General features: G+C 35.6%; 1 protein-coding gene across 1 annotated transcript in view; it reads right to left on the bottom strand.

The window, feature by feature from the left end:
- znf143a (zinc finger protein 143a) overlaps positions 1–10252 on the bottom strand; it is a 705859-nt gene that overhangs the window by 472436 nt on the left and 223171 nt on the right. The window lies entirely within an intron of this gene.

Here is a 10252-nt window from a genome sequence, read left to right on the forward strand (position 1 = left end):
AATGATGTAAACTCACAATTTTGAGAAATAAAGTCTGAATTTTCAAAATTCAGAGACTTCTGAAAAAAAATATTATAACATTTGCAAATGCAATTGCTTTTGAGAAATAAATTCAGAATTGCATGATGTAAACTCGTAATTCTAAGACAAAGTCAGAACTGCATGAAATCTGCAGAAAATTAAAAATCTGATTTTTGATATATAATCTTAATTCTTAATTTTTAACCCTAACCCCAACCTAATAGTCTACTTATAATCTATTGAGAATTAGTTGGCCTGTAGATGCAATGTAACTTAAATTCAACAAACGAACCATCAAAATAAAGTGTGACCCCGAATTCAGACTTTACTTCTCATTATTGTGAGTGTATCTCGCGATTATACTTTGTTTCTCTCATAATTACAGTCTGTTAGTCTGTTTCTTTATGTTTAATGGTTTACAGGTTTCACTATACAGTATGCTCATCACAGGCGATTTTTAAAATAATGTTTTAAGAAGCTTTAAAATTAATCTTTTTTTATATAGTGTACAAATAACAAATTACTTCTTTTTATTTCTACATTATATGAAAATGAACTAATATCTTGCAATTCTGGTCTTTATTTTTCAAAATGTCAAGTTTACATCATGCAATTTTGAATTTATGAAGTTTCACAAACTAATTTCGAGAGGAGCACGTGATATGATTGACTGCAGCTGGCCACTCATCTACACTCATTGGCTAGCCAATCAGATCGATCCAAACTCACTATAAATAACCTAGCTGAGATCTACTCCCTTATCTTCGTTTCCCGAAGAAACCCCCCAACCACCCCTTCTCCTCCTTTCCTCTTTTGCCGAGGGGAGCTCTCGAGAACTCCCCTCCCTGGGCTTAACTATCTCCGAGCTCAGGGTTCTCTCCCGGGACAGCATGCCAAACCTGCTAACTTGCTAACAAGTTGTCAAACAGTATCTAAGTGTGAACTCTTGAAACTTCATTCTTTTCATTCTGATAATATTTTTTCTTCAGGAAAAAGTCTTATTTGTTTTATTTTGGCTAGAATAAAAGCATTTGTAATTTTTTTAAACACCATTTTAGGGACAAAATTATTAGCCCTTTTAAGCTTTTTTTTCTCGATAGTCAACAGAACAAACCACCATTATACAATAACATGCCTAATTACCCTAAGCCAACTCGCCTAGTTAACCTAATTAACCTAGTTAAGTCTTTAAATGTCACTTTAAGCTGTATAGAAGTGTCTTGAAAAATATCTAGTAAAATATTATTTACTGTCATCATGGCAAAGATAAAATAAATCAGTTATTAGAAATGAGTTATTAAAACTATTATGATCAGAAATTTGTTGAAGAAAACTGCTCTCAATTAAATAAAAATTGGTGAAAAAATAAACAAGCGGTCTAATAATTCAGGGGGGCTAATAATTCTGACTTCAACTGTATATAATATAATTTCAGTTCAATCTAAAAAGCTTAAAATGTGGCTTATTTTTGTGTTCTGATAACTACAGCTGCTGTTCATTTCACAGATGGATTTTTCACAGTAAACTAAAGCACAATGTATTCAGTATTGAAAATAGCCTTTGGTTGTCTATGCCCTCAGTATACACTCCCACTCACTCACTTTTCTTCGGCTTTGTCCCTGATATATCAGAGGTCGGCACAGAGGAATGAACCGCCGCCCTCAGCATAAATAGACACAAATCTATTTTTTTATTTCTTGCTTTATTTTTAAAATAAATAACACCAAACTAGCAGTGCTGCAAAGATCATTTAAATGAGCAGACACCTGTCAACATGTCTCTGACCCTAAACCCAGACATCAATCTGAGTGTGTGTGACTGTGCGTGGATGTGTGCATGTGTGTGTGACCTATAATGGCATGGGTATGACAACATGTATTACAAGAAGTGGTTGACTTATGAAGACATTGTCCAATCATGTACAATTGTTTTTTCAAATCACAGTTGAGTTTTTTCAGAAAGTAAAAATGCAGAGTTTACTGTGAGATTATTAGGGATATGTTGGGGTAGGGCGATTAAAAAAATAGTTTGGACAGCATAAAAACAATGGACCCCTATGGAAGGTCCCCGTAGTTCACAAAAACCGTGTGTGTGTGTGTGTGTGTGTTGTATCCTGTATTCCTTACCAAAAAGGTAATAGCAATATATAAATCCCATTTGTTGGTAAACCATGCATGCAGGGAATTCTGGGAAAGTCCATTTACGGTTATTCACCGTATATATTAAGGAAACATACCGTTAACCAGGTTACGGATTTGTACTGTAGCATTTTTACAGTTTTTTACCGTTGAAATCACGGCCATTTTTTACAGTGTGATTACGTAAGTCCTCATAAAGATAGATTCACATGTGTGTGAGTGTGTGCGTGTGTGTGTTTCTGCTTTTCTGATAACAGTCTTTCAGCAGTCACCCCTCTTTACATGAACAATGGTGCAATCTCTCTGCAGCATCTGCCTTGTGTCACACGTTACAGGTGAGACATACACAGAAAGCAATGCAATCAATACACATTGGTCCCTATCTCACCAGCACAGCATGTGCACACAAACATTGCCATCCAACACAGAGATGTGCTGCTGGTGCTTGTATCCAGTCTGTATCAAATGTTCCATATCATATACAAGATTGAGAGAATAATTCACCTAGGAAGGGCTTATCAGTCTATGCTGATCAGCCATAACATTGATTGATAACGTGAATAACATTGCATCGTTACATTTAAAGTTCTATGGCAAGCTGATTGAATGTACTATCTATTTATATTCGTTCATTCATTTTCTTTTCAGCTTAATCCTTTTATTAATAAGGGGTCACCACAGTGGAATGAACCGCCAACTTATCCAGAATATGTTTTACGCATGGGATGTCCTTCCAGCCACAACAAGACACCCATACACTATTGCATTTACACACATACGCTATACGGCCAATTTAGTTCATCCAATTCACCTGTAACTCATATCTTTAGACTTGTGGGGTAAACCGCAGCAACCGGAGGAAACACCCAAACGGGGAGAACATGCAAATTGACACAGAAATGCCAACTGACCCAGCCAGGGCTTTAACCAGAAACCGTCTAGCTGTGAGGCGATTGTGCTACCCTTTGCGCCACTGTGATGCCACAATCTATATTCACACTAGTCTCAGAAATAAAGGTATGCAAGCTGTCACTGGGGTGGTACCTTTTCAAAAGGTGCACATTTTAACTTAAAGGGTACATATTAATATCTCAAAAGCATATATTAGTACCTAAAATGTTTAAAAGGATCGCTTTTGTATGTTTTAGGTACTAATATGTACTCTAATGGTTTTAATATGGACTTTTTAGGTACCCATTTGTACCTTTTGAAAATTTTTAGGATGGAGAGTGTGAGAATTAGGACGCAGCAAGATATTTAGACACAAAATGCACATTTTCAAAGGAGAATAACTGACTTTAGCATTGTTTTTCAGATAAAGTATGTTCAATTTGTATGTTTCTTAAATATCTAGAAATATATTATGGTATTTGTATGCTTTAGAAGAGTCCAAAACTTACAGCACCTTCAGAGGGTCAACATTTTTATTTTATTATTTTATTTTTATCAACACGGAAAACACAAACAAAATGGGATCACTTCCAGTGCACCCAAAACTAGAATTAAGTCACTTGTTTTTATTCTGTTTGAGGTAATGGGTGTGGCTAACATACTTAACCACGCCCCGCCTACTGTCAGTGTTGACAACAAACAGAAATGATGATGAGGAGGAGTCTGTTAGGTTGTAATCAAATGTGTCTCATTTCTCCTTTTGAGTGAAGGTCCCGGCCATTAGATCGCCCCCTGGGGGCTGGCTGCAGTACAAGTAATAAAGCCCGCCTCCTTCATGTTAATGAACAAGACTTGAGCCCAAATAAAAAAATTCATTACACTTTCAATAAAATATCCTGAAAGATGGTTCTAGTCGATTAAAGCACTGGTTATCAGCTGATATAGGTGCAGATCTTCATTTTTGTACACAGTATGTTTTTAGCCAGTAATTTAATGCTGGGCGTGTAATCATGATTGACAGCTTCTCTAGGCAGACCGTCTGAGCTTCAGGAGGAAATTGTAGTGTTATTAATTGATTTCTGTGTTATTTTACCATGATAAAAGGAGTTGTTCAGCAAAAAACTATACTTTCTGACATACAGGATCTGATGGATCCCTGTTTATTTGTTAAAGTGAGGGTTTTATTGGGCTTTCCCTGCTGAAAAATCTAGCTTAAACCAGCCTAGGCTGGTTGGCTGGTTTTAGCTGGTTGACCAGCCTGGCTTTAGAGGGGTTTTGGCCATTTCCAGGCTGGTTTCCAGCCATTTCCAGCCTGGTCTTAGCTGGTCAGACTGGAAAATGACCAGCTAAATCCAGCTTGACCAGCTTGGTTTAAGCTGGACATAGCTGGTTTTGGCTGGGCTCCTAGCCTGGCTAGGCTGGTCAAGCTGGTTTTAGCTGGCCATCTCCCAGCCTGACCAGCTATGACCAGAAATGGCTGGAAACCAGCCAAAACCCCTTAAAAACAACCCTGGTCGACCAGCTAAAACCAGCCAACTAGACTAGGCTGGTTTAAGCTGTTTTTTTTCAGTAGGGTTATTATTTGTTTTCTGATACACGCTTAGCCATGATAGGGAAAATACAGGTGATCGCTATCTAGCAGCAATTCTCTTTATGGGTCTGAAATAATAATTAGAAAAACAAAACTAATGTTACCTAATCTCCACACTGATCCCCTGTAACGTGATGTGAATTTGATTTAAAAGACGTCTCTGACATTTTGAGTTTCGGCATGTTGAGCTAATCTACTGAATTTGATGTTATAAAATAATAATGTTCTAGAAACCGAACCTTATTTAACAGCTGTAAATATTATTTATATACATCATTTTCTGTTGACTTTTTTTTTTTAAACTCCTAATACACATTAACATGAATGTAAATTCCTCTTTGCCAGATATAATAAAGGCATCGAATAAACCAAATGAAAACGAAGGCAAAAAATGATAAGCAATATACAAGCGATGTTGCAGCAGCTGATAGACATCAGTTAATGTATTAATACTGCGACGTTTATCGTACAAATTGACAAGGATTATTTTATATAGTGCAGGGATGGGATGTGTAAATGTCCTGTTGATATTTAGAAATCTTGCTGTGTTTATCTTTTAAATGCATGATTTTTCCTGCGTGGTAAATCGTTATCTATGGTGTGTGGGCTATATTTTAGGTCCTGTTGATAGCTCATTAAACATAAAAACCTAAAAATGTATGTGTTGTTTATATGTTATTGTTCTTAATTTACAAGTGATATTTCTACCCCTGTGAAGATCATAAATACCAACAACCCGCTATAAGAGAAATATTTTTGGAGCTCATATTAGTCTACCTCAGGCTAGAGTGTCTGAAAGATTGTTTATTTCCGCAGTCCAACATATATAGCTTTTATCAAATTATAACAGCTTACATCACACAGTTTTTAAATCGTATGTTATTACATGTTTTTTTAAATGTAAGTGCTTATATTCACAGTGGCAAGCATTTGTTATAGTGCAGATACGGGCGGTCAAGTGAGAAGTTTGGGGGGCGTGGTTGGTTTCCCTTCCACGCATGCCCATGCTTTAATTTCAGCAGTGTTTTGCAACAGTTTGTGCCTATCATGAGGCGTTTTGCCTTCAAAGCGTTCAATGGAAAAAGACGCTTTTGCATCGTCCAAACCTTTTACAGTTATTGGTTATAAGAGCTCTCCCAAAACCCATGTCTAGATCTCTCTGAATGAAACGCCTACTTTACTGCATCCAATCAGCTCACAGTAGAAAAAACAAGCCACGCCTACTGTTTTCTCATTTAGTATTCTGTTTCTCTAGGAACTGCAATATAAAAAATGGCTGCAGCTTCCAGCTTGTGTGGACTTTAAGCGGACTTTATTAATGGACTAATCTAGGGAAGTGAAGACTGTGATACAGTCTAGAACTCACATGAATACCTTAATTTTTTTGGATCATTGCCCTGCTTTGACATGAACTATGTTCTTTTACATCAACTTGGTATATTTATAACACAGCATGCATGACTAATTTTAAAGCGATTAATTTATGAAAAGAATGGTCATTCAGAATCTTCGTCATAAACCAGCCTAATCTGTAAGTGGGCCAGCAAAGCCAGCCTAGCGCGTGTCAAAAGTTCAATCTAGACATCGAATTATCACAGCACGAATCAACAATCAATCGAATCAACAGTTGAACGTCAGACGAGCAAACATCTGAGAGGTGACGCGCATGAGACTATACTCACAACTTTAATCTCGAATCAATTCCCACTTTCTCAATTTTCAGCTTCAATCAAAGCTTCACGCTCACTCATGTCAGTCGTCATTTGACTACACGCAGCAGCCGCTCTGGAAATTACTGCTGGGTGGTTTTGTGGTTTATTTAAGGGGATAAAAACAAATCAGTGAAGTGATATAATCCTCCGAAAGATGAGTCAAGAGCCTCTTTTTTCAAACAAAAGATGATTGAAACATTCACAATTCTCTGTGTTCGGGTTGTGTGAATAATTACACAAACAAATTGAATGGTTTGCAATCTTCACGCAAGGCTGCCTGATAATCTGAACCTCAAATCAGGGGTCGGACTAAGAGAGAATGATTTTAGCTAGCTAAACTAAATGTCTAGTTATGTTTGGTGTTATTTTAGACCATGGGTGGCCAACCCTGTTCCTGGAGAGCCACCTTCCTGCAGATTTCAGTTGCATATCAAACACCTTTTTCATATCAAACACATTTTCAGTTACCCATATCAAACACACCTGAACCAATTAATTAGGACCTGAACACCACGTGATAATTACAGGTGTTTGATATGGGTTGCAACTGAAATCTGCAGGAAGGTGGCTCTCCAGGAACAGGGTTGGCCACCCCTGTTATAGACCATTTTAAGGGGTGTAAACAAAAACAATGGTCCCAATGTATTTCCTGTTTTACATTTTTTTATTTCTATAGCTTCCAAGAATCCAAAAAGGGTTTATGCCCTGTTTACATACACTTTATAAAAAGGCACATAACCATTAAAAGAAGTGAGATGGTAATGTGACTAATCTTTTTCTCTTTTAGGTAAGTTAGGATTTTTAAATTTGTTTCTGTTATGCCTAATAGCAGAATAATGACAGAGATATTTTTAAGAAATTGTTAAAACTTTTCTTGAAAGTCAAGTTTACACACGATAAGATTATTATGCCTCTGAAAAAGCTCAGATGATGATGTCAAGGTTTTGGAAGTTTCTGATTGGCTAATTGACAACATTTGAGTTATTTGGAGCCACAACCATAGAAAAGCATTTAAGGAAAACCTCAAACACACTTGAGCTTCATTGTGTGACAACATGGGGAAATTAACAAGCCAGAATCAACAAAAAAAGCCAGATTACAATTAGCTAAATTACACAGGGAAAAAGAGTAATTGTTGGAGACATGTCCTGTGGTCTGATGGAGCCAAGATTGAGGTGTTTGGCCATAATGACCAGTGTTACATTTGGAGGATAAACCGGAAAGCTAACAAGCCTAGGAACACCATCCCAACTGTGAAGTATGGGGGCGGCAGCATCATATTGTGGGGCTGTTTTGCTGCAGGAGCGACTGGTCCACTTCACAGCATAGATGGCATCATGAAGAAAGAACATTATGTAGAAATACTGAAGCTACATCTCAAGACATCAGCCAGGAAATTAAAACTTGGCCACAAATGGGTCTTCCAAACTGACCATGACCCTAAGCATACTGCTAACTTAGTTAAAATGTGCTTTAAGGACAACAGAGTGAATGTTTTGGAGTGGCCATCACAAAGCCCTGATCTCAATCCTATAAAAAAATTGTGGGTAGAGATGAAAAAACTTGTGTGAGCAAGACAGCCAACAAATCTGACTCAGTTACACCAATTCTGTCAGGAGGAATGGGCCAAAATTCCTTCAAACTATTGTGAGAAGCTTGTGGAAGGATACCCAAAACATTTTACCAAAGTTATACAGTTTAAAAGCAAAGTTTAAAAAATACTAAGGGAAATGTATGTAAACTTTTGACTGTCTAGAAATTAATAAAAAATGTAAAAAATAAAATAATAATAATAAATTCTCTCATTATTCTGGCATTTAGCAAATGTAAATGATTTAGATAATCCTGACGGACCTGAAATAGTAAATGTTTAGTATGATTTACCATCAGACAATTTTAAAAAAATTGGTTATTTTCCTTTTTTTAGAGCTTATGTAAACTTCCGGTTTCAACTGTATTGATAAATAATGTTATGATAGTTGTTAACTTAATGTTATGAGCACCTGGAGGAAACCCACATGAACACGGAAAGAACACGCAAACTCCACACAGAAATGCCAACTGACCCAGCCGGGGCTCAAACAAGCGACCTTCATGCTGTGAGGCGAGTGCTCCGGTTTCCCCCACAGTCCAAAGACATGCTGAATTGAATTTAAAAAAGGCCATAGTGTATGTGTGTGAATGAGTGTGTATGGGTGTTTTTACTGGGTTTGCAGCTGGAAGGGCATTCGCTGTGTAAAACATATGCTGGATAATTTGGCGGTTCATTCTGCTGTGGTGACCCCTGATGAATAAAGGGACTAAGACGAAGGAAAATTAAGGAATGAGTAATAATAATAGGCAGGTAAAGTAATAAGCCAATCATTAATAAGAATTGACACTTAAACTAAAGTGTTACCAAAGTCTCCATAATAAAATTATCATGATATTTTGTATTATTAATTGTAAGGACGTCTAGAAGCATGTTTTGGATAATTGTGCTTTTGGCAGTGATTTGTGCAGCAGCACAAGTAAACTTTAGCACTTAAATATCACTTCTTTACATCTTCTATAATAATTAACTTGCAAGGATAAATGTCCAGTTAGGCTGGGGATCAGACAGCCGAGCGCTTTGTTGTCGAGCCACATAGTAATTCAGCTCAGCAGTGTAAAAATACATTACACTATATTATCTATGCATTTGTCTATGTCCTGGTGGTATATTGTTACAGAGTGTGTTCTCTATATTTTCATTCTCAGTATGCACAAATCGTTAATTAATAAAGATATGCAAATGAGTTCCGGGCATGATGTTCTTAGGAACAATAGAACTATTTTTTTCCTTTATGTCAAGACACATCAAAGTTTATGATGAAGATTTTTTTTCTATATATATATATATATATATATATATATATATATATATATATACACAGTTGAAGTCAGAATTATTAGCCCCCTTTGATTTTTGTTCTTTTTTAAATATTTCCCAAATGAAGTTTGACAGAGCAAGGAAATTTTCACAGTATGTTTGATAATATTTTTTTCTTCTGGAGAAAGTCTTATTTGTTTTATTTTGGCTAGAATAAAATCAGTTTTTATTTTTTAATGAACCATTTTAAGGTCAAAATTATTAGCCCCTTTAAAGCCCTTTTTTTTTTTTTGACTGTCTACAGAACGAACCATCGTTATATAATAACTTGCCTAATTACCCTAACCTGCCTAAACTATCCCTATAAAATTAAACTTCTGTTATTCAAAAGAGCCTAAAGAAATAAACAGCAGCCTAATAAATCCTAGCCTAAATAATAACAAAATCATCTGTCCAGTAATTTTTTTACAAACATAGTACAATAGAATACATCTCACAACAATTATGAACAAAATAAAGATACATGAAATAAAATAAAAGAAATAATCTCAGTTATACAAAGTATAAACAGATGCCAGGGGTAAAAAAATAAAAAGGTAAGATAATAATAATAATAATAATAATAATAATAATAATAATAATAAAAGTTCAATAAATGAAATGGACATAATGCTTGAAATGTTTTTCTAGCTTTTCTGTTTTTAATGTTACAGAATGTAGTACCATATTGTTTATAAAATGAACACAATTTGGCTTAGCTTTGGCCTATTTCTTGACATGAATATGGTATTTTCCAAGTATTATTAGTTGTATGAAAAATAGGTTGTACTTTTTAAAATCAATTCCATCTTATACTAAAGCAAATATGACATCATAAAACCCAATTTGTATTAGTGTACCAAATGTCCTTGAAATAAAGTTAGAAACATCAATACAAAATAATCTTGAGTATACACACTGAAAAAAAAAATAGATGAGTAACAGTTTCCACAAAAATTACAAGAGCTCTCTATCAACTTAAAACCGTTCAAATAACTCTTTTACAGGA

Source organism: Danio rerio, chromosome 7 (assembly GCF_052040795.2).
Source record: "Danio rerio strain M-AB ecotype USA chromosome 7, GRCz13ab, whole genome shotgun sequence".
NCBI classification, from domain to species: domain Eukaryota; kingdom Metazoa; phylum Chordata; class Actinopteri; order Cypriniformes; family Danionidae; genus Danio; species Danio rerio.